General features: G+C 44.4%; 1 protein-coding gene and 1 long non-coding RNA gene across 9 annotated transcripts in view; one reads left to right on the top strand and one right to left on the bottom strand.

Annotated features, from left to right (window-relative positions):
* Positions 1 to 17,633: 17,633 nt before the first annotated feature.
* On the bottom strand, positions 17,634 to 18,819 carry LOC131515315 (uncharacterized). The gene is made up of 2 exons (XR_009263554.1): positions 18,416 to 18,819; positions 17,634 to 18,303 (listed from the first exon to the last, which is right to left on the bottom strand). It is a non-coding gene; the product is annotated as an uncharacterized LOC131515315 (long non-coding RNA).
* A 390-nt stretch (positions 18,820 to 19,209) lies between these two features.
* Positions 19,210 to 27,513, top strand: part of ATXN1 (ataxin 1) — a 419,041-nt gene continuing 410,737 nt past the window's right edge. For 2 of the 8 annotated variants that reach the window (XM_058736064.1, XM_058736065.1), the window contains exon 1: positions 19,212 to 19,442. The gene's annotated coding sequence lies outside the window, so the exon portion shown is untranslated. Of the gene's footprint in view, positions 19,443 to 20,281; positions 20,693 to 26,769; positions 26,817 to 27,513 lie in introns of those variants that run through there. The other 6 variants (XM_058736057.1, XM_058736058.1, XM_058736061.1 and 3 more) reach the window with 5 other exon arrangements.

Here is a 27,513-nt window from a genome sequence, read left to right on the forward strand (position 1 = left end):
CACTCTCTGCTCCTTCCTTGCTCTCTTTCTCTCTCTCCCAAAAATAAAGAAAGGTTAAAAAAAAATTTTTTTTAGGGAATTGTACAAGATAGTAAGTGAACGTGCTTAACCAAGTTTCGAAAACTATACACGTGCATACTGCTCTTCGGTCAGTATTTGAAACGGAGCAGTTACAGATTTTAGAACTTTGTACCGACCCATGTTAGTGTGGCTGGATTACTGAAGCCACTTGTGCTCAACAGGTAAAGAGAGCATGCCTCCTTTATATCACCGCTGCACTCCCCGTGGCCCATCTCCTTACACAGTTTCCCATGTATTCAATGACTACACTTACTGAGCGCCAATAGGCACCAGGGCCAGAGTCACGACGGTGAAAGAGACACTGTCCTTGTGCTCATGAAGCTTACAGATAAGCAGAGGATTTGTGGACAAGGAAAGAGGAAATTTCAACATAGGGCGACAAATGCTGGGACGTGGTGAGTCCAGAGTGCCATGAGCTCTCGTGGGGCCACTACCCAGGTTCGGATGGTCACAGAATGGTTCTTTAGCCACGTAACAGGTAAAATCATGAAAAGGGTGAAGAATGGTGGAGGGGACTGGAGACGGGGGGAAGGGGGAGGGAAACATGTTCCAGGCACAGGGTAGAGCCCTTGAACTGCCCCCCAGAGGTCGAGGAAAAGCAACGGAACTACTTTGGGCTTAAAACAAAACACACCCTAGATCATTTTGAAAATCTGCTTCCTAATGTTGCCTAGGCCAGGCTCAGCATGGGCTCAGCATGACATGTTTTGTGGTAAGTTGTAGGATGACCCCTCCTCTGCCTCAAGCCTCCAGACCACTCCCCTGCTGGCCTTTAACCCCCACCCCCCTCCACTGCCTGGCCTTTCCTTTTGAAAAGATAGCACTCTGAAGAGGTGGAAAGAGGCTTTTCTCTTTTGAAGCAGCAGCATTATTAACAGAGAAGGAAAAGTCTCCCATGAGCTACAGCAAAATCCTGCAGATTGGTTTATGAATCAATGTAGCTTAGGCTAAAGCAACCTAATTTCCTGAAAGCCACTCCGTGGCTTTAGGCTTCCAAAGGGGCATAAAGCTTGTATGATATTTACTCTTAGTTAAAATTAAGTGGAAATGGCCCAAAACAAAACGAAACAAAATAAAAAAACAAAAAAACAAAAACAGAAAAAACAACCCTGAAAAGGAATTCTTCTGGGAGGTCATATCATTAAAAACAAAAATAAGGTCTACAAAGAAATATGGAAAAAAACGCATATATTGGATTAAAGAAGGTTTGGCATTATACACATTAAAATGTTAAATTATTAACTATCTCAGAGTAATTGGGTTTCATGTGACTTTTATATCTTTTTTTTATTGTGAAATATAACACACATTTGGGAAAGTGCATGATATATAAAAGTTTAATTTAGGGGCGCCTGGGTGGCTCAGTCGGTTGAGTGCCCGACTTCAGCTCAGGTCATGATCTCACAATTCGTGAGTTCGAGCCCCGCATTGGGCTCTGTGCTGGCAGCTCAGAGCCTGGAGCCTGCTTGGGATTCTGCGTCTCCCTCTTTCTCTGCCCCTTCCCCTCTCTGTCTCTCAAAAATGAATAAACATTAAAAAAATTTAAAAAAAAGTTTAATTTAGTAAATTCTTGTAAAGTGAACGCTCACATGACTGCTACTCAGGTTAAGAAATAGAACATAGCCCAGAAGCCCTCTCTCCATCGCTTCCCACTCTCAACCCGCCCTCTTCCCAAGAGGCCACTGTTGCCCTTAGGTTTATGATAATCTCTTTTTTTGTGTGTCTTTTTTTTAGTTTCACCACCTAAGTATGTATCACTCAATACTATAAATACTGTAAAATTAACTGTATCTTTTAATGTTTTTTTGAGCTTTAGATACATGGGAGAACATATATATATATATCTCAACACTGTTTCAACTTGTGGAATGTACTGACTATATACATTTTTTTAAATTATTTTTATTATTATTATTTTTTTGCCTCTGGCTTCTATCTCTTAACCTTAAGTTTCTCAATTTTATCCATGCTGCTGACAGTACTGTGGTGAACCCATCTTCAATGCTATTTGGTATTCCAAGGTTAGATGTACGCACTGTATTTGTTCACTCTACTGTTGATGGGCAGTCTGGCTTGTTTTCAGTTTGGGGCTATTAGGAATAGGGAGTTGCTATTCTTCAGGTATCCACGTGCCCGTATTACATGGGTAATACATGGGTATACATCCATGGGTGGGAATCTGGGTCACCAGATACGCATATCGCTAACTTTCATAGATAATGCCGAACAGTTATCCAAGAACAGCAGCAGCAATCAACCTTCCCGGTAGCAGTGTGTGAGAGTTCCTCCTGCCCTGCACTCAAGTTTTATGTAATTTTTTCCTTTAGCTTATCTGAATTTTCTCTTTTTCTCTATAATAAATATCTATATGTGTTTAATTAGCAAAATGGCTTAATTAGGCAAAATGCTATTCTAATAGCTCTTAAACTTGTGCTTCCCAATGAGGGTGTTATTTTTCTAACGTGATAGATAAGATTTGTGTGTGTTCTTTTTATCTTTTTAACGTTTTTATTTTATTTTTGAGAGAGAGACAGAGTGCAAATGGGGGAGGGACAGAGGGAGAGGGGGACACAGAATCTGAAGCAGGCTCCAGGCTGAGCTGTCAGCACAGAGCCTGGTGTGGGGCTCGAACTCATGGAGTGTGAGATCATGACCTGAGCCAAAGTCAGACGCTTAATGACTGAGCCACCCAGGCGCCCCTCAGTTCTGTGTGTTTTTGACCATCGTGCGGATGGAACAATCCAGTATACATTATTTTGTGTCTAGCCTCTTTTTTCCCCCCATCATTGTGAAATTCATCCATGCCGTTATGTGTAAGCGTAACTTTGTTCATTTTCTTCCTTTCTCATCACAAGGAAGAGATACTGACCTAAAGGATCTGATCTTTCAACACTGTTTCAACTTGTGGAATGTACTGACCAATGCCACGCGTGGATTAGAACACTTTAGGGCCGTTTGTGTTTTTGTTGTTTCCACAAACAAAGATTATAGAAAGATTATAGGTTAGAAAGATTATACGGAGGGTGAGTGTGATACCTGTAGAGCTACACCGATCTCTGTAATAATGTAACAATTCCACTCGGAATCGTCTCTCGGTGATAATGAACGTGTTCTCTCCCTTCTTGTCCACCTAAAATGCAAAACTGCATCACATCCCCAGGCTCCACACTTTTATGTAAAATAGAGCTGTCACAGGATTTTACTGAACAGTTGATTTATTTCCGAGGATCATGAGAGTCCAAGGATCAAACTGGCATGTGGCCACAGGAAGAGCCCTTGACCTAAAAGCAGGGACAACTTCAAAGCTGTGTTGGTACATAATGGAACACGGCACTTTTAGCATGAATCATAGCCTCAAAACTTTCTAGGGGAAAAAAAAATCCTAAAACTGTCCTCCAAAAGGAAAGGTGAAATCAACAGTTTATATTTTTTTACTCTTCCAAATAAGCAATGCTAAACCCTTCTACAAAAGCAATTGCTTAAATCTAGCATCCAGGACCCCATTTTCTTCCTTTCTTTTTTTCCTTTCTTTCTCTCTTCCTTCCTTCCCTCCTTCCTTCCTTCCTTCCTTCCTTCCTTCCTTCCTTCCTTCTTTCCTTTCTTTTCTTTCTTTCTTTCCTTCCTTCCTTCCTTCTTTCCTTCCTTCTTTCCTTCTTTCTTCTTTTCTTTCTTTTCTTCCTTCTTTCCTTTCTTTTCTTTTCTTTTCCTTTCTTCTTTTCTTCCTTTCTTTCTTTCTTTCTTTCTTTCTTTCTTTCTTTCTTTCTTTCTTTCTTTCTTTCTTTCTTTCTTTCTTTCTTTCCTCCAGAGCAAAGTGTCAGCTGAGCTTGAACTCTTAGAGTGGGATCTTGTATGAATCTATGTTTTCAAGATAGCCAAACAGGCTCTCTGATAGTAGCTCTCTGAAAGGCTGTGTGTGAATGCGTAGTCAATGTAATTTTTCTTCTTCTTTTTTTTTTCTTCAGGCCTTGAGATGTAATTATTACAGCTTCAAATGTCCCTAGTGATATTAGCTAGATAATCAAATTTGGATCACAGGAATGAAACCACCTAGCGTGTGCTTTCATTACTGCTCTCCTCAAAATAATTCACTGAAGATAATTCTGCCCTCCCCCCCCCCCCAAAAATATGTCAGTAGACCATGGACATAGCCAGCAAATGTAGCAAGAAAGTTCAAAATGGTCAAACTGATTCTCAAAACAAAGAATGCCATGTTTGAACACAACAGGTAAAACATTTTTCCATCACAAAAGTCGAACAAAACATTGCTGAAATCAGGTGCAAAAAATGACATATCAAGAATGCTGAGTAGAATTGCAAAATTTAGGAGACCTCATTGCCAACCCCGATAATGACGAGCTTACTGACTAACTTTCTAAAAGAACAGGAGAGGATAACATTTCTTCAATAGCTGATTGAGGACTACGTTTTTATTAGTGAACTACGTAGGTACCCATTGGTAAAAATACCTATGAGTGTAGAAGTCATTTTTAATAAGAATACGGTTAATCTTGTAGAAACTTAAACTATTTGAAATCAAGATTTCATCAAATTGAACAGTGCTAACATGCTTTTTTATGCTTGCCTTCACGAAGGAGATAAAAAACCCCTTTCCTACTCTTGCCCCCACCCCTACTTCCCATTCCTTTCTCCGGTTGAGGCTCCGAGAGAAATTCTTAGACCAGGAAGGCACTGGGTAGAAAGTTATTGTTCTCTTTTGCCAATGCTTTTTAATCCCTATCAACCGATCTCCTCTGCTATTTCATAAAAAGAGGATCCCAGCTATGCCAAATCATGTGATGGCTATATAATCTCAACACGATCCACGGGGGTTTAAGGACAGAAATTAACAAATGTATTTCAGCTTGAAACCTTACCCGGAAAGAATATCAACTAGTTTCCCAAACATAAATAGACCAGGGATTCCATCGTCTTGCTTTATAAGAACCCAAGAGTGAGGATTACCATGAGAAAGGTTTGCTAGAATTGGATTTTGCTTGTCACAGAAACGTCCACCTTCTGCGGCCGCTCAAGTAGAACGAGCATTGAACTGAGAAATCAATGTCTCAGGTTCCAGGACTGCATTTGCCACCAACTAGTTGTGTAATCTTTGCCAATTTCCTGCAATTCTTTGGCCCAGAGTCCTGTCTATAAAATGAAAAAATTGAACTAGATTCTGTAAGTATCCTTCCAGCTCTAATAATATGGTATTGTATAAGTTATATTTCCAGATGATGATTAAGTAATAGAACACTCTTTTCACATTATTCTACATCCAGTTGGGCTCATCAACACCTTTTCTGTTTTGCGGATGCACTGAGAGACGGTGCTGGGATTGGAAACCTAACTCAGTCCTGGTACCCACTCTCGGGTCACTTCTCAGATGCAGAGTCAGCTGAATATGTTCAGCATCTGATCTCCTTCCGTTTGTCTTAGAGCAATCCGTTATCCTAACGGGTCCTTCTTCAGGCATTGGAATTCCCCTGATGTTCTATGGGCACATTATAATATCAACGTGAAGAGTTTGAGAAAGGCTAGGTGTGGAACTCTGGGCTGCCATATACGTTTTTGTGGCTCCTTGGAGGACTTGGGATCCCTAAATAAATGGATCTCACTCCTTTTAACCTTTGAGAGTTAGCATAGGGCTAATGTCTACTCTAAGCGTTGTAACTAGAGCTCAGAGGACAATCTGAAATGGTAAGTTTTAAAGCATTAGCCCTGAGACCTGACACGCGAGAGGATTTTCCCGCACTCTGAACCACAGCGGATGCCCCGTGCGGAGCTGCAAACGGGGAGCAAATCCACTCAATCCCTACTCAGAGCCCTTCCTGTTTTGTCAGCCAGCATGGTTTCCTAAATCTCAAATTACAGCAGAACTGTTCTGCAATTCCATGCCTAGCTATTTCGGGAGCCTAACACAGCAGGACAAATGTGCACAAGTCCACACAGTATGACAGAAGAATTAAAAATGTATTTACCATCTGTTGGTAGTTTCCTTGCGGGGCTTTTTTTCTTTTCCTCTACTGCAGCCACAAATAGGGTCTTCCTTCCTTCCATGCTCAGAGAGCAGAGTTCTCTCTTCACATGTTTGGAAAGGCAAGGCTTTTTTTTTTTTTTTTCCTTCCCTTCTTTCAAATTCCCCCAGAGTGTTGAACTCTGGGACTATTTCAGGGTCTAGAGCATTTCTTTTCCTTCATATAGAAAGTGGAATGAGTCTGGGAAGAGTTCATAGTGTTTCACATCCTTTATTTTATTTTATTTTATTTTTTTATGGCCAGGTCACTTTCAGATCCGACCCTTGAGTTCTAGGCATGAGCTAGAAAGCTCTGAGGTAGAACACATAAAGTCAAACATGGGCTAACTGAAAGGAAGCTAAGTCCTTACATTAAGCTTGGGAAGTCATGGTGGTCCTTTAGAATCTATTAATCCTGATCATGACAGGATGTGCCGGATGGGAACCAACATTTCTAATAGGACCTAGGAATGTGACCATGGACTTCAGTGAGATCCATTTGCGGCCATGTGGTAGCATAGGTAAACATCGTAAGCTGGAGTATCGTTTTGTTAGTTGGGAAACTAGCTAGCTTTGATCCGAAGCCATTTGGTTAATGTAGGAATGCTCAATTCTCAATAAAAATCACTAGCTTTAATTTCTGAGGTATACATATTATTCGCTCAAAAATAAAATCTAATAAATAGAGATTGGGGAGCGCCTGGGTGGCTCAGTCGGTTAAGCCTCCGGCTCTTGGTTTTGGCTCAGGTCATGACCTCACAGTTCCGTAGGTTCAAGCCCCACATTGGGCTCTGCACTGACAGTGTGGAGTCTGCTTGGGATTCTTTCTCCCTCTCTCTCTGCCTTTCTCTCTCGCTCTCTGTCTCTCTCTCTCAAAATAAATAAACTACAAAAATAAATAAATAGAGATTGGTATTAAAAGTGTGGTCTTAGTCAAAATATTGCAATGAGGTATTATGACTCTAACTGTTCTATTTCACTCAGGTAATGATTTGTGAAAAATTCTCAGGCTGCATAGGTGGGCAACTTCACCTTGAAACCGGTGCTCGGTGACCTTGGACTTTGGGCAGGTCCCTTAAACTTCAAGCCTCAGTTTAATCACCTACAAAATGGGAATCATGGGGCGCCTGGGTGGCTCAGTCGGTTGAGCGTCCGACTTCGGTTCAGGTCATGATCTCACGGCTTGTGAGTTCAAGCCCCACGTCGGGCTCTGTGCTGATAGCTCAGAGTCTGGAGCCTGCTTCGGATTCTGGGTCTCTCTCTCTCTCTGCCCCTCGCCCGCTCATGCTCTGTCTCTCTCACTCTCAAAAATAAACGTTTAAAAAAAAATTTAAAAACAAAAACCAAAAAAACCAAAATGGGAATCATGATCTTTACCTGATGGGATTAGATGAGATGACATTTACAAAGCTCTTACCATGTTGCCCAGCATAGAATAAGAACTTGATAAATGGTCATTTTTATTATGATTATTAGAAACCGTAGCTATGCTACTATTTTTCTCAAAATAGTTTCTCAAAACTTGCTGTCAGTTTCATACGTTCTCTTCAGTTCTGTTTTTGAATTTTTTTGTTTTTTGAATTTCTTCATGAATCCAAGCCTGATTTTGAAATTCAGCTCATTCTGACTTAGCTTTATGGGCTATATCAGATATAATTAAGTCAAAGATCAAGTAAATAGAATATGTACCGTAGCTTGGCATTTGTTTTGGGTTAGCTTCTAATGACATAATTGTTTTTGTTGGGCCTTATACGGCTTTGTACGTAGTAGGTCTTGAAAAATATTGCTTCATTAATTCATTTAACAGCTGATACATCTTTGATGAACATCTATTGTGTGCCAGGCACTGTTCTGGGCATGTGGGTTTTATCAGTGAATAAGACAGACAAAAATCCCTGATCTCCTGACAGTGAACAAAAATAAAAAAATTTAAAAAAAGGAAATGACACAGACCGTTTTAAGGTAATGCTTTTATGGGATAATAGAGGAGGCAAAATGGATCAGGAAAGTCAGAGGGTATAATTTTAAGTCGGGTGGGTCACATTAGGCTTCTCTGGACGCTTGTGTTTTTCTTTAAGAAAAAAGCACTGAAGAAGGTGAAGAAGTAAGCCATGTGGAGATTCAAGGAAAAGCATCTCAAGCAGAGGGACCAGCGAGCCGAAAGGCCCCGAGGCAGGAGAGTGCCTGGCTTATTTGAGGACCAGTGAAGACGACAATGAGGGTGGAGCCCTGGGAGCAAGGAGAGAGTGATAGGATACAGGATCTGAAAGATTGAGGGTGTCCTGATTGTGTGGGGCATCGGGGGCCATGGGAGGACTTTGGCTGCAAGGGGAGTAGAGTAGAGCCATTGGACGCTTCTGGGCCGCATCGTGGCATCACGTGACGCAATCTCGTGGGCCATGGGAGGACTTTGGCTGCAAGGGGAGTAGAGTAGAGCCATTGGACGCTTCTGGGCCGCATCGTGGCATCACGTGATGCAATCAGTTATGGTGCAGGCTGGTAATGGCAGAAGCAGACAGACAACTTGGTGCAATAATTCTAGTGAAGTTTGGTGGTGTTTTCGCTTGAAGGGTAGCAGTCCGAGTGCTGAGAAATGATTCGATTCTGGATATATTTTGAAGGTAGAGCCAATTGGATTTGGGGGCAGATTAGGTGCGGGGTATGAAAGAAAGACGGGACTCGAGATGCTTTTGGACCCCAACAGGTGGAAGGATGGAGTTGACCATTTACTGAGGTTTGGATGCAAGAACTGTAGCCCACACCTCGTGGCGACTCTGAGAACAGATAATTCTGGGCTTATGCTTCAGGCCTCCTATCTGCTGGGGAAAACTGCTTGAAATAAATGAGCTTCCAGTCTTTCTTTGAAAAGATGAGAATCAGAGAGACTGAGGTTTTCATAAGCGCTTTTATAACACTGCAATGAACAGTCAAAAAAAAAAAAAGCAGTCAAAAAAATAAAAGCAAGTAACAGTGTTTTGGTCGTATTTACTTAAAGCCAATTAATTAATTATTTACTGAATGTGAATTAACAATTAATTTGGTTTTTTAAACTTCTCCTCACCCTACTCCACACACAGGAATACACTTTTTTTTTTTTTTTTTTTTGAGAGAGAGAGAGACAGAGAGACAGAGAGAGCAGGAGGGGCAGAGAACGAGGGAGGGAGAGAGAATCTGAAGCAAGTTCCGCACTGTCAGCACAGAGCCTGATGTGGGGCTCCTTCCCAGGAACGGTGAGATCATGATCTGAGCCACAATCGAGAGTCGGATGCTTAACAGACTGAAGTAACCCTTCTGTAGCAGGAAGCTGTTGGTACATTCTGGAACCTGGCAGAGCGAGCTAAGGAAGCCCGTGGAAGACTTGAGCAGAGGCCCACTGGGGAGCACACTGTGCTGCCTCAGACCCCTGGGGACCTCTGTGCCTGGGGCCAAGAGCCAGCCTTCTCTGCGATGATGGGCAGGTCGTTCTGGAACTCTCCTGACAACTCTCCTATCCCATTGGACCCTTCAGACCTCCGGGGACCTCTGTGCCTGGGGCCAAGAGCCAGCCTTCTCTGCGATGATGGGCAGGTCGTTCTGGAACTCTCCTGACAACTCGCCTATCCCATTGGACCCTCTGTTTATTGGTACAGTCATGAGGAAAAGACAACCATACATCCAGAACTGATTACCTGTATCTACACAAGAAAGAGATACGACCACAGAGGTAAATAAAGAGAAGAAAAAGAACATAACAAACCTGGAATCATGGATCTCAGAAAGGGGATGTCTTAGTTTCCTGTGGGTGCTGTAACAAATGACTACACATTGGGTGGCATGAAACAAGAGAAATTGATTCTCTCATAGTTCTGGAAGCTCGATGTCCAAAGTCAAAGTGTCTGCAGGTGTCTGCAAGGTGATGCTCCCCCTGGGGCTCTAGGGAAGGGTCCTTCCTTGTCTCTTCTAGCTTCTGGTGCTTGCTGGCAATTCTTGCCTTTCCTTGGCTTATGGCAGGCTAACACCAGTCTCCACCTCTGTCTTTGCTTGGCCTTCTTCTCTGTGTCTACTCCGTGTGTCCGTGTTTCTCCTATTCTTATAAGGACAGCAGTCTTACTGGGTTTAGGGATCACCCTAACCCAGCAAGACCTCACTTAAACTAATTACATCCGCGACCCCATTTGCAAATACAGCCACATTCACGGATACTGGGGTGAGGACTTCAGTACATCTCTTTGGGGGGATATAATCCAACCTGCAACAGAGGGCAATGGGAGCCCACATAAAGAACTGACCCGCGGGGAGATGTCACATTAGTGGAGGAATGGACAAAAAGAAAACAGTTGCATGCTGAAAATTATAAGCAGAGGTCAGATGGGTTTGGGAATAACAGGAAGTGTTCAGATAAGAGACGCTCTCACTTAGGATACTCTTTCCATCTGTGCATATGGCCCTGGTGGGTTTTTTTTTTGTTGTTGTTTTGTTTTTTTTTTTTCTCTGTCAGAGTTTTAAAAAAATATTGTATAAATAAAAAGAATAAGAAAATAGCACTTCTCTGACTCACACATTGGGCAGGACACAGACTCTTGTGATAATCAGGAAAGACTTCACAGAAGTGTTGATGCTTGGGCAGGATCTCAGAGTATGTAGATAAATCACCATGCAAAGAAGGGGTGCAGGGAGGAGAGAGGGCCTCCCATGCAGACACAGAACACATGCAAAAGCACAGTGTGATTTCAGTGTTCCTCTCTTTACCTCCGTAAGCAGGGTGAAAAGCCTTTAAAGGCAAGGCTGAGAGTGTCTACTTAATCTGCATTACTCAGAAACAGTTATTAAAAAAAATGAAGGGGTAAAATGCTTCTGGTTTTAATAAATGCACAAATAAACACCCAATAACCTGGAAGAACACTAGGAGAATATAGAGGGAGGAGTCAATTATTGGACACATTTGCCAAAACACAAATCTGGAAACCCCACCCTCAGCCAGATCTGGAGAAATCAAAGGGCTGAATGTGGTATAAATTCCTCTGCCCTGATTGCATAAGGAGATCTGCCAACATTTTTTTCTCTGATATATTCCTTTCTGCAGAAAGGGCTGAACCGGGTTCTTAAAAACCTGATCATGAACTGAGATAGGCAATTCTGAATCACCACCATGATCTAGGAAATTTAACTCCTCGCTGATCTTCCCAGATAAGCACCCAAGCTCCTTGCTTCTGACATCTGCATCGGGATCTGGCTGGGATTCTGTCATAGAGCGACTCCCCTTTTTTGGCATAAGAATGTACAGGATGCCAGGAAAGTTCACACGGGGTCACCTAAGTCTCTTTAAATGCATGATGATTCATGGCTGGGGGTGGGGGAGAGAGGACAGTGAGGGGGAAGGAAGTGCTGAGCCGGGAGGCGGAGCGCCGTAATTATGAAATTGACTGCAGAAAACGCTAGCTCTGGGAGTGATGGGATCACGTGTTCTTACTATTGGTATTGAGGCTACAACTTTTAAGCCAGGGGCTGGGGGGAAGGGCCGCGAAACAGATCAGGTCACCTGCTTGGCGTTCAGGAGAGAAGCATCAGATGCCTGGCATGTTTATTAGAACTGCAATGTATTAATTTCTCTTTCTCTCTGACAGAGGAGAAAGGCTCTCTGATGACAGTACAGTTAGCAGAATAAAAATCTGGCTGTAGTGGGATGAGGGAACAATTTGTCTTCTTGTACTTGATTTACTCGCACTCTGGCTGACAGGGCCTTCCATTCTGTGCATTCGTTTCCTACTTAAAAAGGGATTGTTTGTAATTTACAGTTGAAGGTTGAGTGCTATTATTCTGCCCTGTCAGGAAGCGTCTGTGGCAGTGGTTTTCCTTCTATGTCTGTGCCACAGACACCAAGCAAATCTGCGTCTTCAGGCTCCAGTCTTGAGAGCGCCCCGAAATCTGCCAACAGTCAGGCTTGCAGAGGGCCTGGCAGAAAAGGGTTCTGCAGACAGCAGACAGCCCTCGGCGAAGTCCCCCCGCTCTGGCAGGCCAGTTTCCTCCGCGAACTCTGGTTATTTGTGTCAAAAAGCAAAGTTTGCCAAAGCAGTCTTCTCTAACCCTGCCTTTCTGCAAGGGGGTGAACTTGGTAAGACCCTCATGAAAGAATTTTCTTAAACTCGGACCCTCATTTGGGTCCGTTTCCCGTTGCCCGTGTTGACTCAAAAATAGAGCGAGAGAACTTAATAGCTAGTGTATTTTGATGTCGTGACGTTGGAATAACAGAGAGCTTCCATAACAATTTGATGTTTATTTTTTTTAGCCTGTTGCCCATGATCTTATTTTGAAGGCATTCTAACTAAGCTTAACATGTACAACCCATCAACTGGCACTACCTTAAATTCAAACAGTGGCGGTTTGGGGCTTTGATTTTAATTTGGAAAATGTATTTCTTTTGAGGAAACAAGATGCCAAGTGGTTAATGAAATGCTTTTAATAGATTTCCAAGTGCTCCCAGCCAACAGCAAACAAAGTTCAACTCACTCATTGCAAGTCTTAAAATGTTCGTTTTCTTTTCGTATTACAAGAGCTGTGTTCTTTCGATGATTAAAGACCATAAATTCTGATTTTTCGTAGGTCACTGCGTTACATTCAATCTTGGTCAGAGTTACAGTGATGAAAATTTATCTAGGCCTTGCTTGCAAAATAAATAATAGTGGCTAAAAATCATCTCATTTCCTTTTGACATACTCTATTGTGCTGAATGTATTAGAAAGTGTTTTTTTTTTTTTTATGAAATAGATTTCCTTTTGGTGGCCTTGATTTTTTTTTTCAAGTTAAGCAACAATTATGTAATTGTCATTATCAATACCCATCTGTCACTAGAAGGTATCAACCCCATTTAGCGAAACCATCTAACCTCCACAGCAAAACCAGCTAGAACTCTAGAATCCTTGTATTTTCTTTTTTTTTTTTTCAACTTTTTTTTTTTTTTTTTTTTTTATTTACTTTTGGGACAGAGAGAGACAGAGCATGAACGGGGGAGGGGCAGAGAGAGAGGGAGACACAGAATCGGAAACAGGCTCCAGGCTCCGAGCCATCAGCCCAGAGCCTGACGCGGGGGTCGAACTCACAGACCGCGAGATCGTGACCTGGCTGAAGTCGGACGCTTAACCGACTGCGCCACCCAGGCGCCCCTAGAATCCTTGTATTTTCTAAAACAGAGCATAAGCTTCTCCCACGGTGGCAAAGTAACTGAGATCCTCCCAGAAAAGACCAAAGACCTAGTCACAGGTGAGCCTAACAAATTTTGGTCTTGCAGGCCCATACTAGATCGGTCTACCAGTGAGATCACGGCTTGCTCTCAGGGGTCATTTTAACCGGGGATAAGATCCGTGTGTTATATAATACAGTGCAAGGGGGACACCTCTGGAAGGTAGAAAATAATTATTGACTACACTACTACCGAGAGTCATGCCGGAATCCTAATGTCTCCAATTGTGGGTTCTTAGAACTAATTCCTGTACCTCTGTAGTCCTATTATCTCTTACTCGTGCTGTCCATTTGGAAATACAACATGCACTCCATCCACATGCATAGTTTCAAATTTTATGGTAACTACATTACAAAGAAAAAAAGAAACATGTGAAATTAATTATAACGCTGTATTTTATTTAATCTAATATATACAGAATATTTTCATTCCAACATTTAATCAACACGTAAGTATTGAGGTGTATCTATGCGTGTGCATGCATGTATATGCGTGTGTATGTGCACGTACATAGTAAGGCTTTTAAACTCAAGGTATATTTCATACTTACAACATATCTCGATCTGAACTATTCAAGTCCTGAATAGCCACACTGGATAGTGGCTACAATTTGGAGGGCGGACCCGTACTGGGGCATTTGTTTTTATTTCTAATTGGAGACAGAATCTTATTTAAAATTGCCTAATGTGTGTACTGTTAAGTTACAAACTGCCGGCAGATGTGTAATACAGAGGGCTTAATTTCCCTCTTGACTATTGGTGATGTCATCTGCATTGCCCCAAACCAGTCCTGCTACAGTTTGGTGGAAAGTCAAAAAAGATGATTCAGGATCTTTCAGAGTCTCTGCTATGCACAGAGCCCAGTGACTTTAGTTTGGGTGTGGTGAGCTGACCTCAGAGTCTATTGTGTGAGCAGTTTTCACTTTTGTTTTTAGTTTATTTTACTTTTCCGGTCGCCCCAGCTTTTTGTTTCGGAGTGCAATCTAAGGAAGGCGTATTCGTTCTGCAAGTACACTCTGATTTGCTCAGATTTTAAAATGACACATGTAGGATCACACCCTCCCTATAACAGCATGGTCAAAGGTCTGTCAGTGTTTCCATTAAAAAGTCAAACTTTCCAGGATTTATTACATAGCCATAACAAATGGCTCCAGGCAGAAACTTGGCAAATCCTTCTTTAACGTAGGAGGAGAGGCTTTTTAACAATTTTTGAAAAGGAAAAAAATAAATGTTTACCATTTATATTTACTCATGTGAGTTTTTGACAGGAAAGACATTCGGATAAAATGCACATCGTATCTTTGTTTATACAAATTTGAAATATTAATATTAGCTTGTAAGTCAAAGAGTTATGCAAACTGCCCTCCCCCTTTGCCAAATTTTTAAGACTTTAGTATTTGATTCTCACATTTGTGAGTCTGACGAGTATAATGATGTGGGGAGGTGGTGGACCAGTTGACTCTGAGACTTGACGTTTCATCGTGGTAAAAATGGACAGTTTCAAAAGATAAGATTTGTTATGGTGGGAATTCCTTGCAGAGATTTCTTACTCATCTATATTCTCATATACAGGGCCTGATTATTGTAGATGTGCAATAAATCACTGCCGGGCAAATGAATGATCAATACATAAAAAGCAGCTAGAGAATTAAAACAGAGTCTCTGTTCATAAGTGTCTTATTTAAATATTCGCCTATTAAATATTCACTCTCTAGTAACTTGGGAAAATCTTTAAAACTACAAAAAACATGCTGCCAGATCTTTAATGTCTCTGTGTTCTCCCTTATTTTTGAACACCTCAGTGGATCATTATAGCAATTAAATGACAAACGCCACGAACGCACAAGCTGTTGCCACAACTTTTTTGAGGCTTGGCTTTCTCATGTCTTATCCACCGCCCAGGAGTGTTTGAAGATGCGACACAGAAGGCTGTGGGACGTATGAAATGCTGTATAGATGTAATTGAAATGTAAGTACTTACCAGTGCAAACATTAAGGACAGTTCCCTCCCCAAATTACTGTGAAAGTAAAACATGGTGAAAAGTGCACATCCTTTTACCAACATATTTGCTTCTGGATGAAACCGATTTATCTGAAGTAGTGTTGGGTTAACGGACGTTTTTAAAACAAACAGGAGCTATTCTTAGAGTTACCTTATTCTGTCTTGCACTATTTTTTCCCTAGTTTTACGGAGAAGTAATTGACATACATCAGTGTGTAAGTTTAAGGGGCATCACATGATGGTTTGAGTTGCATATATTGTGAAATGGTCATGTTTATCTTTATTTTTGACTGGAGAAAACCTAGGGGAATTTTTCGAGGTATGACTTTTGAAGTCCACTTTAAAAAAAAAAAAACAAAGTCTCAAACTCAAAATAAGTGTATCTGTATTCTATTTAACTTCCAACCTGTTCAATTATTTAGTTGTTATAACCTGGTAAGCTGTTTGCATTTGCTTGGCTTTGTTTTGTTTTGTTATGAACTATGGAAGAGGTTACTTCCGATGAAAACATATACTACACTTTAAAATCCTTTACCATTTGGAGGGTTTGTATGCTTGTTTTATTAAGCACTCTTGTGCTCCCTCTGCTGCCGTGAAGAAAACCTTCATATTCAAGACCCCAGGACACTCCTCAGAGTATCCACTTGGCAATGATCATGCAGACATTTGCATTCTATTGGGGCTTTTCTGAAATACGGTACCATGTGGCCAAAGCATTAAATGTAATAATGTTTCGTTAAAAAGTGCAAATTAGTTAAAAGGGGAGGGAACAAAAGAGGAATAAATAGAAGAATTATGTTCTGTGTCTGTGGGCCAATTCACCTAGACAGAGCCCTGTGGTACAGACGGCGTTCTTCATATTACACTGTGCTTAGGAATCATCAGGGTTGCTGGTTAAAAGGCAGATTGCAATTCAGTAGGTCTGGGGTGGAACTCTCATACTGAATTTCCAAAAAGCTCCCGGATGCTGCCACGGCTCTGAAGATGAGGCTTTTCGAAGCAAAATGTAATACATAATTATAGGATATCGTATTTACCCAATAGCCTACTTTAAGCCCTCAAAAGTAGATACTATCAAAACAATGAAGTAGATATAGGGGATAAAAATGATTTTCCACGGTGTTTGAGCAATGCAGAACACAGAGTAGGGGTAAGGCTCAGCAGGCCTTACCTCACGATTTCCTTTAATTTTGAAATGTGACTTAAGCTTATATGAATACAATAGCAGATAGATGAACAGGACCATAGTAATATATACTTGCTACTAACTTCTTGAAAGCCCTGCTCTTTCCCTGAGGTTTTATCTCCATCAGAAAATCTTGTTTATAAAGAGTCAGTTATTTGTGATTGTACATTTAATAGTTGGCCGTCTGAAAAGAAAACATTCCAACACTAAAGGTAATGAAACTATATCGTGAGAATACCATTTAAGCGAGACCTTGCAGGTAGGAACAGTTAAAGACTTTCATGGCAGTTTATGGCTTTAATCTTAATGGCTAAGAAAGGAAATGACACATTTCTTATTAATTGTCTTTACTGTTTGGGTAATATACATATTTAGCCTCCTTAAGGGAACATTTAAATTAATTGACTAACTCTAATCTGAGTTATGTGTTTTAATTTGTTTAAGGTTGTTAAAATAACTTAAATTAACTGCCTGTGTCAATGTAATAATTAAAATATTAGCTGTTTTTGGCTGAAAATACTCTCAATGGAAGATGTCTAAAAATAGAGTGGAGGTGGATCGGGCAGTCAGAATAAAAACACCTCGGGTAAGCCAAAAACATGGCAACCAATATTTTCTGTTACAAAAATATTTTAGATGAAGTTAGTTTTTATGAAAGCTGTCTCAAACAGAAACGAGGAGCGGAAGCTCTGTTTATTCGCAGGCCAGTAATAATAATATATCTGCAGCACAAAGCATACGTCTCTTCGGTGCTGAACCAACTGCTTCTGATCCTTTCAGGAGCCCACTCTGCCAAGCAGGGGGAGGGAGGAGCTATTCCCCACTTACTTCTGAGATACTAGCCTTCACCTTGACAATGCTTGTCAACAACAAAACACCAGGAAGAGCCTTTTCAGGAAACTGATTTTAACTGTCCACTAGAGGCTGTAATGAGACCAACAATGCCACTTTCGACCAACCTGGGGTTTAAACTGTAACAAGCATTGCTTTTTAAATGGAGAAAAAAAAAAAAAAAAAGAAAAAGAAAAAGTTGTAGAAACGAGTAAGAGTGAACAGTAGTCTTATTTAAATAGCCACGTATATGTGCATGATATTTCAAAATGCGAGAAAAAAATTATTTCCGGGGCTCCACACCTTCCTAGTTGTTAGCAGGCTTATTTTTATTTCTGGAGCACGTTGGCTCCAAGATACAGTTGTTTCAAAGCTGACACATTTCTCTGGGTGATTCTGTACCCTGCTTCGGTTGGTGACTAACCGTTAGGTCATAAGTAAACTCAGCCAAAGGTTTCTCAGATACAGCTTACAGTCAATAGTGGTGGCTTGCAGAGAGAAACTTACGTGGAAAGATCGTGTTTCTAGACACTTGGTTCTAAGCACCTGAAAGAGGTCAAATGCTGCCCCGACACCTACTGGTCTTCCAGAATTATCTGCAGCAGGGAGAACGCCGCACTGAGCTCCCTTCCGCGTGGATGTGCCTTCTCTTTCTCCAGGTGCCACACCTGTTGGCAAGGTGCACCTTTCCACATAAGATTTCCTCCCCAGGATGCTAGCACCCATTGGTGGTACACGCGGAGGGGGCGGGGTGGTGGGCAGTGGAGAACCGCGCTTGAAAATTGAGCGCAGAGGAAGTTCTTCAGCGTGGATTCACCAGAACTGCCATTTGATGCTCGGTTTGCTTTCTGTATCTCCTGCACTGGTTACCTCATTTCCGATTAAATTAATGATCCCGAATTAGCTGCGAGTGGAGCGCGCGGGTCGTCTTCCAAGGCGGGAGCTGGGTACTCCAGTACCCAAGGCAGATTTGCAGACCTGCAGAAAACGAAAAGGAGGTGGCGGGTGGGGGGGGGGGGGCAGGGAGGGCACCCGCTTTCCCTGGCAGGGAAGGTGACGGTGCACATGCGGGGGAGGGGACCCTTCAAACTTTCCTGAGTTGCACGCCGAGGCAATCCCCGCAGCCCCGTGGTCCTGGTTCCGGAACGAAACCGGCTCGGAGGGCTAACGTGCACGGCGATCCGAGTTAGTCCTCTTGGACGATTCCCGGCGCGCCTGGGACGAAGGGCACGTCGGGATCAGACTCGCCCCCCCTCCCATTCCTCCCCCCTGGGGTACTTCGCTGGCTCGGAGCTGAAGCCCGACACCCCTCGGAGAGTCCTCCAGGGCGCCCCGAGTTGCACCCCGCTGTCGCTCGGTCCCCTCCAACTAGGTGCAGAGGCCCGGGGAGGCGCGCGAGGACCGACCGGTCACCGCTAAAATTACCTCATCGCTTCAGCTCCCCGCCCCTTTCCCAAACCTGGAAGAAGCGTCCCCTCCGGCCTAAACGCACCCCCCCCCGCCCTTCTTCCCCTCCCCCCCCCAGCTGCCGAGCCGGTTCGGGCCACGCGCCGCCTCCCGGGGGGCCGCGGAGCCCCGGCAGCGCGCAGCCAAGGGTTAAGGGCGCCGGCCGGCCGGCCGCCGCGCCGTGCGCTCTCGGTGCTCGGAGCGGCTCGCCCTGCCGCCCGCCAGAGGGTGCCCCCCCACCCCCAAGTCGGATCCTTGAGCTGCGGCGGCGGCAGCCAACTGCTCCATATTTGGCTTCTATTACACATTTACATACTGGAGCGAGCGAGCGAGCGAGCGCGAGAGAGCGCGAGGGAGGGAGGGCGGACGGGCGGAGGGAGGAGGGAGGGGAGGGGAGCAGGGGGGGGAGGAGGAGGAGGAGGAGGACGAGGAGGAGGAGGACGAGGAGGAGGAGGAGGAGGAGGAGGAGGAGGAGGAGGAGGAGAGAGCAGAGTATACCGCAGACATCATTTCTACTACAGTGGCGGAGCCGTACAGGACCTGTTTCACTGCAGGGGGATCCAAAACGAGCCCCGCGGAGCAGCCACCAGAGCTACAGCAGCCGCAAGACACTGTTTCTCTCCCTCTGCCCCCCCTTCCCCACGCAACCCCAGATCCATTTACACTTTACAGTAAGTGGCTATTTTTTTCTCCTCTGATTCTTTCTCCCCCCTCCCCCATCCCCTTCGCCCCTTATTTAGATTAAAATTTACCCCTACCGCTGCTCTCCCGAGAGGGGCAAAAGCAACAACCAGCAAACAAACCCCAAACCCCAGTCGCCGGCACAGAAAACAGCTGGAAGAGGAGAGAAGGGAAATCGACGCGTCGTGTTGTGTTGTGTTGTGTGTGTGTGTGTGTGTGTGTACATACAACCTTCTCCCGCTCCAGCCTCCCGGGCCGACACCCCTGCTCGGGGCGCAGGGACTGACGGCAGGGGGCTGCCGGGCCGGTGGGCGCCCGCCAGGCGAGGGGGCGCGCCCGGGTTGGGGGTGCGGGCGCGGGCGCGGGCGGGGAGAGCGGCGGCGGCGCCCCGCTCCGGCGGCTGCTGGTCCGGCCGCGAGTGCGGAGAACCGTGTCCCCCTCCCTCGAGGTGGCGTAGGGGTAGGCGGCGGCGGCGGCGGCGGCGGCGGCGGCGGCCGGGGGTCGCGCTGCCCTCCTCTCCCGCCGCACCCTCCCCAGCCCTCTCCCCTCGGAGGGCGGCGGAGCGAGTGGGTCTGCAGGAGGGTTGGGCTCCCCCCTCCCCCGCCGCGGGTGGCCGCCCGGGCCTCGGAGCCCGGGGCGGGGGGTCTCCCTGGCGGAGGCTGGCCTCGCCGGGTGCGCGGCTACGGGCCGGGACTCTGCGCGCGGCCGGGCGCCGGGCGGTGGGAGCGCGGGGGGCGCGGAGGGGTGGGCTCGGGGGGAAGCCGACGCGCGGGTGCCGGGCGCGCGGCTGGAGTGGCGGCGGCGGCCCTGCTGCCGCCGCCGCCGCCACCGCCGCCCTGTTGGTGCGGCCGCTTCCTGATCATGTGCGGCGGCCGCCGCCCGGAGCCGCGAGCCCGCGAGCGCCCCAGCCCGGAGCCGGCGCCCCCGCCAGCGCCCGCGCGGCAGGAGCGGAGGAGCGGCGGCGGGCGCTGCCCCGCCGGCGCCGGGAGTGAGCGGCTGCGCGGCTGCTGGGAGGGTGAATGAAGCCAGGAGGAGGGGAAGGAGGAGGCGGCGGCGGCGGAGGAGGCGCTGCGGGGATTGGGATGCGCCCTGGAGCCCCGCTGCTCGTTCACTCTGGGCCGGGCCGGAGACTCCACCACTCCCGCGGCCGCCGCCGCCGCCGCCTCCTACGTGGTTCCAGCGCTGCGAGCAGGCCGGTCCCGCAGGGGGCAGGGAAGGGGCCGGCCGGGCGGAGCGAGAGGTGAGGCGGCGGCGGAGCGCGGCGTGAGTGTGAGTGAGTGAGTGCGTGCGTGTGTGAGTGAGTGTGTGTGTGTGTGTGTGTGTGTGTGTGTGTGTGTGCGTGCGCGCGCGGAAGGGGGGCGGCGAGGCCCGTCGCGGTGGGGAGCGGCCCCTCGGTGGCCACTTGGCTGACTCTGCGGCGCCCCGACCCCTCCCCAGCCCTACCCCCACCCCACCCCACCCCACCCCACCCCCAGCCCTCAGGCCTCCTTCCTAAACTCCGGGGCTTGTGCTTTCATTTTATTTCCGACCACGTAGGGGGCTGACTGGGAGCGATGGAACAATTCAGGTTTTTCTAGGGAGACTGAGCGAGGACCTTAGTGGGGGGGGGGGGGGTGGAAGTAGGGTGGTGGTGGAGATCTTGCCAGAAAGCAAAACAAAACCAAAAAAAAAAAAAAAAAATTCAGTGTCCAAGGACCGTAGGGTCCGGTTCAACCCCGTGGCCGTTCTGTTTTGTTTTGCTTTCTTAGTATATAATCCTGCAGATAAGAGGGTAATATAAATACTTCGGGAGATTGAGAAATTGCTGAAGAGTAGTAAGGGCAAAGAAAAAAAAAAGCCAGTCGGAAGCTGGTTATATAATGCGCGATGTGGCTAACGAGAACGGCAAGCTATTTTTATTTTGTTTACCGTATGCTGTGCAGTAGGGACTCCTCCAAACTGGTGCCGTCCCCGAAGAGATTCTGAGCTTCCCTGTGCGAGCCACAAGATACAATTAGCAAAAATTGGAAGACCCTATTGCGCCCACAGAATAAAAACTACTGGCTTAGAGTGGCATACGCCCTGCACATCCTTTCCTACGTGCACGGGAATGTGTATATGCAAATAAGTTCCTCCTCTGGCAATCTAGTAGTCACATCTCAATGACATTTGTGTTTTGTAATGCAGGCTGTTCTTAATATTTAAACGTTGTCGTTACATATCGTGCAGAGCAGTGGGTAGTTACTTGATGGTTATTTTTAGGCACAGCTCGTTACTTTTCCAACGGTGTTGGTTAAGCCTTTTCTGTTTGGAAGGAGCCCTGCAGTTCCTAGAAGCCCCCGTTAAGCCCACCCTGTGGTGTATTTGTAGTTTGATACTTGGGCTTTTTTTTTTTTTTTTTTTTGAGTGTGGCATGAAGCCCATGCTTGAGGAAACCACCCAAGAGAAGGTTGAGAAAATCCTGCACATGAACTCTTGGAAGGGGATTGCACCACAAGAGCTAATGCTGTGGCATTTAATCTCCTCTGATTGCCCTCCAACTGTGCATGCATCAGTCAATATTTTAGCAGCTCCGCAGACAAATGGGCTTGAAAGCCACCTTCTAGGACCGGCAGAGGTTGAAGGGCTCCCCTGAACCTCCCGCCCGCCTGTCTTTCTCATCATGTAGATACGTGTCAGCGGTATAGGTTTTCCCTGCACTTACTCCGGCCCTGATCACTCCTGTAATTAGATCGGGCTGCCATGGCAACAGACAGTGTTCCTCGTCCATTCAGGTGGGTTTGTCTTGTGCCTGGACTATACTCCAAGTGTTTTATGCCCAGTATTTGTGCTGCTCAAGTCAGAGGAGAGGCTTCACTATTTCAGTTGCTGCTGCTTTCAGTCCTTTGGACGGGCGACACTGAATGAGGCTTCTAAGCTACTCAACTTTTATAAAGGAGACCAACAAGCTGTTCTTGCCCGGTGCAGGATGGAAATGCATCTCCCCAGACAGTGAAAGGAACCTGGCACTCCTGCTGATGTTTATTGTGAACAGATCAACAAGTATTTGGTACTTGTGAGAAACCTTCCAGAGTTTCTAAAGCGACATTTCTTTTGCAGTCTGGTGCCTTTGGCCTTGCAGGCCCTTAACCCCTTCAGGTGTGAAAGCACCTACAGGACTGGTTTTCTGAAGGATTTAACTCTGCACAAGTGATTGATTTAGGAAGCATATCCACATGGTCACGTTTCAGAACTTTACTGTTAGAAGAGCCATTATAATAACAAGAAATGGTACTGACTGCAGGAGCCATTCTGAATGTATGCATTTTTTTTTTTGAATGTATACATTTTTAATTTGGACCTCTTAGCCATCCAGGATCTTTTACATCTGTGAGAGTAAGTTCAAAGGTTTTTCTCTCCGGTGAGAGATGATACAGGCCTGTAGCCAGTAGACTGACCACGGGTGGTGCTTTTGCACAATAAACAGCTTGTACTGTATTTTGAGATATAATTTAATGAGCGTTTAATAATTCAGAGAGCAGTAGTTTACTCTTTGCATTAGGACACTACCTCGTTAAGTCCGCGAGGCAGAGAAAAATAACAGAGAAAAAGGAAAGAAAAGTAGCTTTGGTTGCTGAAGCTTTCTGTTCCTCAGGAAATCCACCTAAGCGGGAGTATTTTAATAACCCTGCTATTTGGAAGAAAAAGTAATTGAGAATAATAGTGTCTTGATTTGGTTGTGATCCTGCCAGTGGGTTTAGAGTTTTACAGCCCCATAGCTAAATTGGTAAACCCTTACTTTCCCCTGGGGTAGGATTCATTCCCCCCGGGGGGGTGGGGGGGGAGGTTTACGACTCTCTCCCCGTTTAGTGGGTTTATGCCGTGGGTAACTTGATTGTGGCCTGTTCAGATCAAGTGTTGCTGTGGTTAAAAGGAGCTATTTTTTTTCTAGGCTGTAAATAGATGGGAAGCAAGGATAGGAAATAAGGTCCAGAAGTTTGAGTTTTACATGCTTTGGAGGTCCTAGGTTATATTTGCAGCATACAGAAGATCTCTTCACTTGCAGTAAAATGTGAATGCAGTTTTGAATGCTAAAATAAGTATGAAAAATGTTGCTTGATTGGGAACTGTGAAAGTCAATATTTTCCTGTCTGGATTTCGTTTTAAGAGGGTTTGGGTAACAGAAGTGATACTTTGTCGGAAATATTATAGCTAGGCTCCCGGGCCTCTGAATTGTCTTTCAGTCTTAAAGAAAGATTCAAGACAAACTCTTTAACCACCAGATTGTATATCAAGTGCCTGTAGATGGCCTTACATTTCAATGGCTGTGAGTCTTGGGCAAGGCCAGCCTTATGAGAGTAGTGAAACATTAGTAAACACATTTCAGTGACTCCTGTATTTATTGTCATTATAGAGTATAAGGATCTACATTCCTTTTGTGTAATATGCCTTTATTTATTTATTTATTTATTTCCATTCTGAAATGTCAAGTGGAGTTTACTTTTGCAGTTACCTTGAATGGCAGTTGGCTGATTACTAACACACTGTAACAGCGGCTCATTTTGTTTCCTGTTAGAAGTTAGTCAATAAACATATTTTATTAAAACCCTGAAAATGAGCGTAAGGGTGAATGTTAATTCTTTCAACTACAGTTGTGTGTAAGGAACGACACGGTTTAGACTCTGAACAACTTAAAAATCTTGCATATGTGATGGAGCACAGGGCGAGAGACAGGATATCATTTTTGGGGTGGCCCTAACTAAGTTGATTTCCATTGCTTTTTCTTTTCAGAGTTATTCAGTAATTTGAATGATTGGCTTCTGTGAGAGATTCAGATTTGTACAAGCTTAACTGCTTCAAAGAATGGATTTAATTCCGGTCATACTTTCAAGGTTACCAGAAGCAGGCCCTCCTTATTTTGTTAAAAGCATTGAAAATAAATGAATTGTAGAAATCTCAGCAGAGATAATAATTTCTGTCCTAGGGCATTACCCACAGGACTGCTCATTTTTAACAATGAATTTTGCAGTCCGCAGTTCTGCTGTTCACATTTTAGTTTCATCTAATTCAGTTCAATAAAATGCTCATTCAAAATTTCTTTAAGGGACGATATAATAGTGAGCATGTTGATTGCTGACTTAGAGAATTAAATTTTTTTTAAGTTTATTTATTTATTTTGAGAGAGAGGGAGAGAAAGAGAGACGGAGGGAGAGAGCACAAGCAGAGGAGGGGCAGTGAGAGAAGGAGAGAGAGAGAATTCCAAGCAGGCTGTGCACTGACAGTGTGGAGACCGATGCGGGGGTTGAACCCAGGAAGCGTGGGATAATGACGTGAGCTGAAACCCGTAGTCCGACCCGTTACCAGCTGAGCCACCCTGGTGCCCCTGGGGAATATTTTTAAATGTTGGCTGAAAGACTTGTAATTGGATCAGGGTTTTGAGGAAATATGTATAAATGCTTAAAATTGCAGGAGTAAGAAAAAGATTTTAGGTAAATAATCTTTATTTGTGGAGGCAGTTTGTAAAATCTTATCCCTGTTTCATAAATGATGTATTGTTGTCTTTATCAGTGTAGTAATATGTTTTGTAATCCTGATAGACATGAACTTGTCAGGCTAGTGTATTATCAATGTTTGTAGTGCAGATTAGCGTCCCAAATGTACTAAAACATGTTTAGAACTATCGCAGACAAAAGAGCGACAAGCATTGTATTTTCTTTGATACGTTCGATGTTAGCAGAAACGTCTCATTGATTTTTCTATAACTTTTAATGCATATCATTTGCGGAGTAATGAAAATGCAGTGGTAATTGCCATAATGTAAGCAAAAATGCTATATCCTACCTGAAAATGACTTGTCGGAAAATTCATTGTAGTGTGATCAGAATTTGAGACTTAAGGGGGCAGAGGTTCCCCTGATCATGCTCTTTTGATTCAGGCTAAGAGGAACTCTTATTTATTTATATATTATTTCTTCTTTACTATCACATCAGTTTTATTCAGGCCGTCTTTCTTAGCAGTCTTCCGCTATTCGTGGAACTGTGCTAGGTGGTTCTGCTGTGCTTTTAAAATACGAAGTGTTCTATTTTTAGTGTGTGTTGTAGAAAACGTGCTATAGGTTATTTCTTTCTTTATTATTTTTTTGTATTTTGTTTGTATGTTTTTGCAGTGAATGCACTCTGCCTTGCTGTTGTTCTTGTGTTTCTTCCCTCTGAGGGAACAGCAAGTCATGTTAACTCTGTTAGCTACTCTAACTTGTGCAGCACCACAAATACTTGGGAAAGAAGTAGGCATACCAGTGTGAGGGTAAATTAATATTTTACAGCCTTTGCATCATGTTTGACTGTTCTGTGCACTTCAGCAGAATAGGAGGAGACTGTAATTTGGACTCTATAAAACCTTATCTGCCAGGTGATATGTAAATAGGACTGTGTGCACACACAGATACACCAGCAAACACTCACTGTTAGCTCATCAAGCGAGTGCTCTCTGCAAATCCACGGTGCCTGCGTCTTGCTCAGAAATGATTATCCAGTAGGTTGATGCTTCATTTGAGAGGTTACTAGAAAGAAACAAGAAAGCAGGTACTGTGTAAGAGGAAATCGAATTTGGTGAGCTTCTCTTGAACTTGGCCACCATTTATATGTGTCACGCAGCAGGCTTCTTGGTGGAGGGACAGACTTAGTGGAGTCGTGTAAGGATTTCAAAGATACTGGAATCTAGAACAGCTTACCTACTTTCTCTGCACTCACGGATTACGTGTGGAGAGACCAATGGCTAGAAAACTTCTTTTGCATTATCAGTCCCAGGCATGCAATAGACGCTTAAATAAATACTTGGTGAACGGCCTGGTTAGAAGGAAGAAGGCTTTGGCTACTGTTCATTACTTTGAAACGTGTTGGAAAGTGATCGAGATTAGTTTCCTTTCCAGCTGGGCCGCCCTCTTAAAAATAGTGAGTGTGTGTGGATGAGAATAGTCATGGCTACCGAGATGTGTTGCCATCCAAGGATAATTGGCTCATTTACCTGTTTACGGATTATTCACGTTGGAGATTGTATTCATAACTCCAGAATAGTTTCTTTCTGACATCCAATATAATCCTGGGCTTTCTCCCTACTTCTGTTACCTGGCGTGGGCTTAGGAAACCCAAACTAAATTTAAAATTAGCCCAAACAGCTAATCAGAGAGGGAAAGTCTGCCCAGCAATGACCAGTTTGGGGGTTAGTTTACAACTGTGCTACTGATTCTTTCTACTTAATGTGGACCATTGGGGATGATCAGTATTTGAAAACAGTATTTTCATAGGGCTGCAAACTCTGTGAGCAGATCAAGTCCTCAACTTCTTCCATTTCTATGCTTAGGTCTTTACCTCACAAAAACTACAAGCACCAGGCTCCCTGATGGAAAGGTATATGGAAGATTCATTCATTCTTTCATTCATCCATTCACACATTCACTCATTCATTACACGGTGGATTAATTTTTACTTAACCACGTGCCAGGCATTGTGGCAACTGAAAATGGAATAGACCTATAGTCAATAAGTAAATAATTTCAAGTTCAGCGGAAAGTCTCGCGGAACACGTGCATACTTGTACAGTGTTTTCTGCATTTGATACATTTTTCTATCCCATTAGACCAGTATGCTGATAACTGTGCTGTCCCATGACTGTCCTTCTAATTGCATGTTGATAGTAATATATGTCATATTAAAATTAGACTTTGGCTCGATTACTATTCAATTCATGCCCATTTCACCAGTTATCGCTGTGATGACCAGCATGTGTTTATCAGATGATTGGTTAGGATCATTAGAGAAGAGAATGCCAGTTCGTGGCTCAAATGGGGCGACCAAGCTCTTAATTTGATTGAAGGGATGACCTTTTTGTGGGTTGGCCTCCCTCCGAGCCCTGTTGGATAAAACCAGACCTGCCGTTCGGACTGGCTGGTAACCGTAGTTTCCATAACACGAAAATGCAAACATTTGATGTCCTTGAGGGTCTGGGTTTCGGTGTACAGACAGTTTAAAGTGGAACTGTTTTTTTTGAAGCCGTCTGTTCTGCTTTTCATTGTGGATTTCTTCTCCCGCACCCCCTCGACCACCG

Source organism: Neofelis nebulosa, chromosome 6 (assembly GCF_028018385.1).
Source record: "Neofelis nebulosa isolate mNeoNeb1 chromosome 6, mNeoNeb1.pri, whole genome shotgun sequence".
Taxonomy (NCBI): Eukaryota; Metazoa; Chordata; class Mammalia; order Carnivora; family Felidae; genus Neofelis; species Neofelis nebulosa.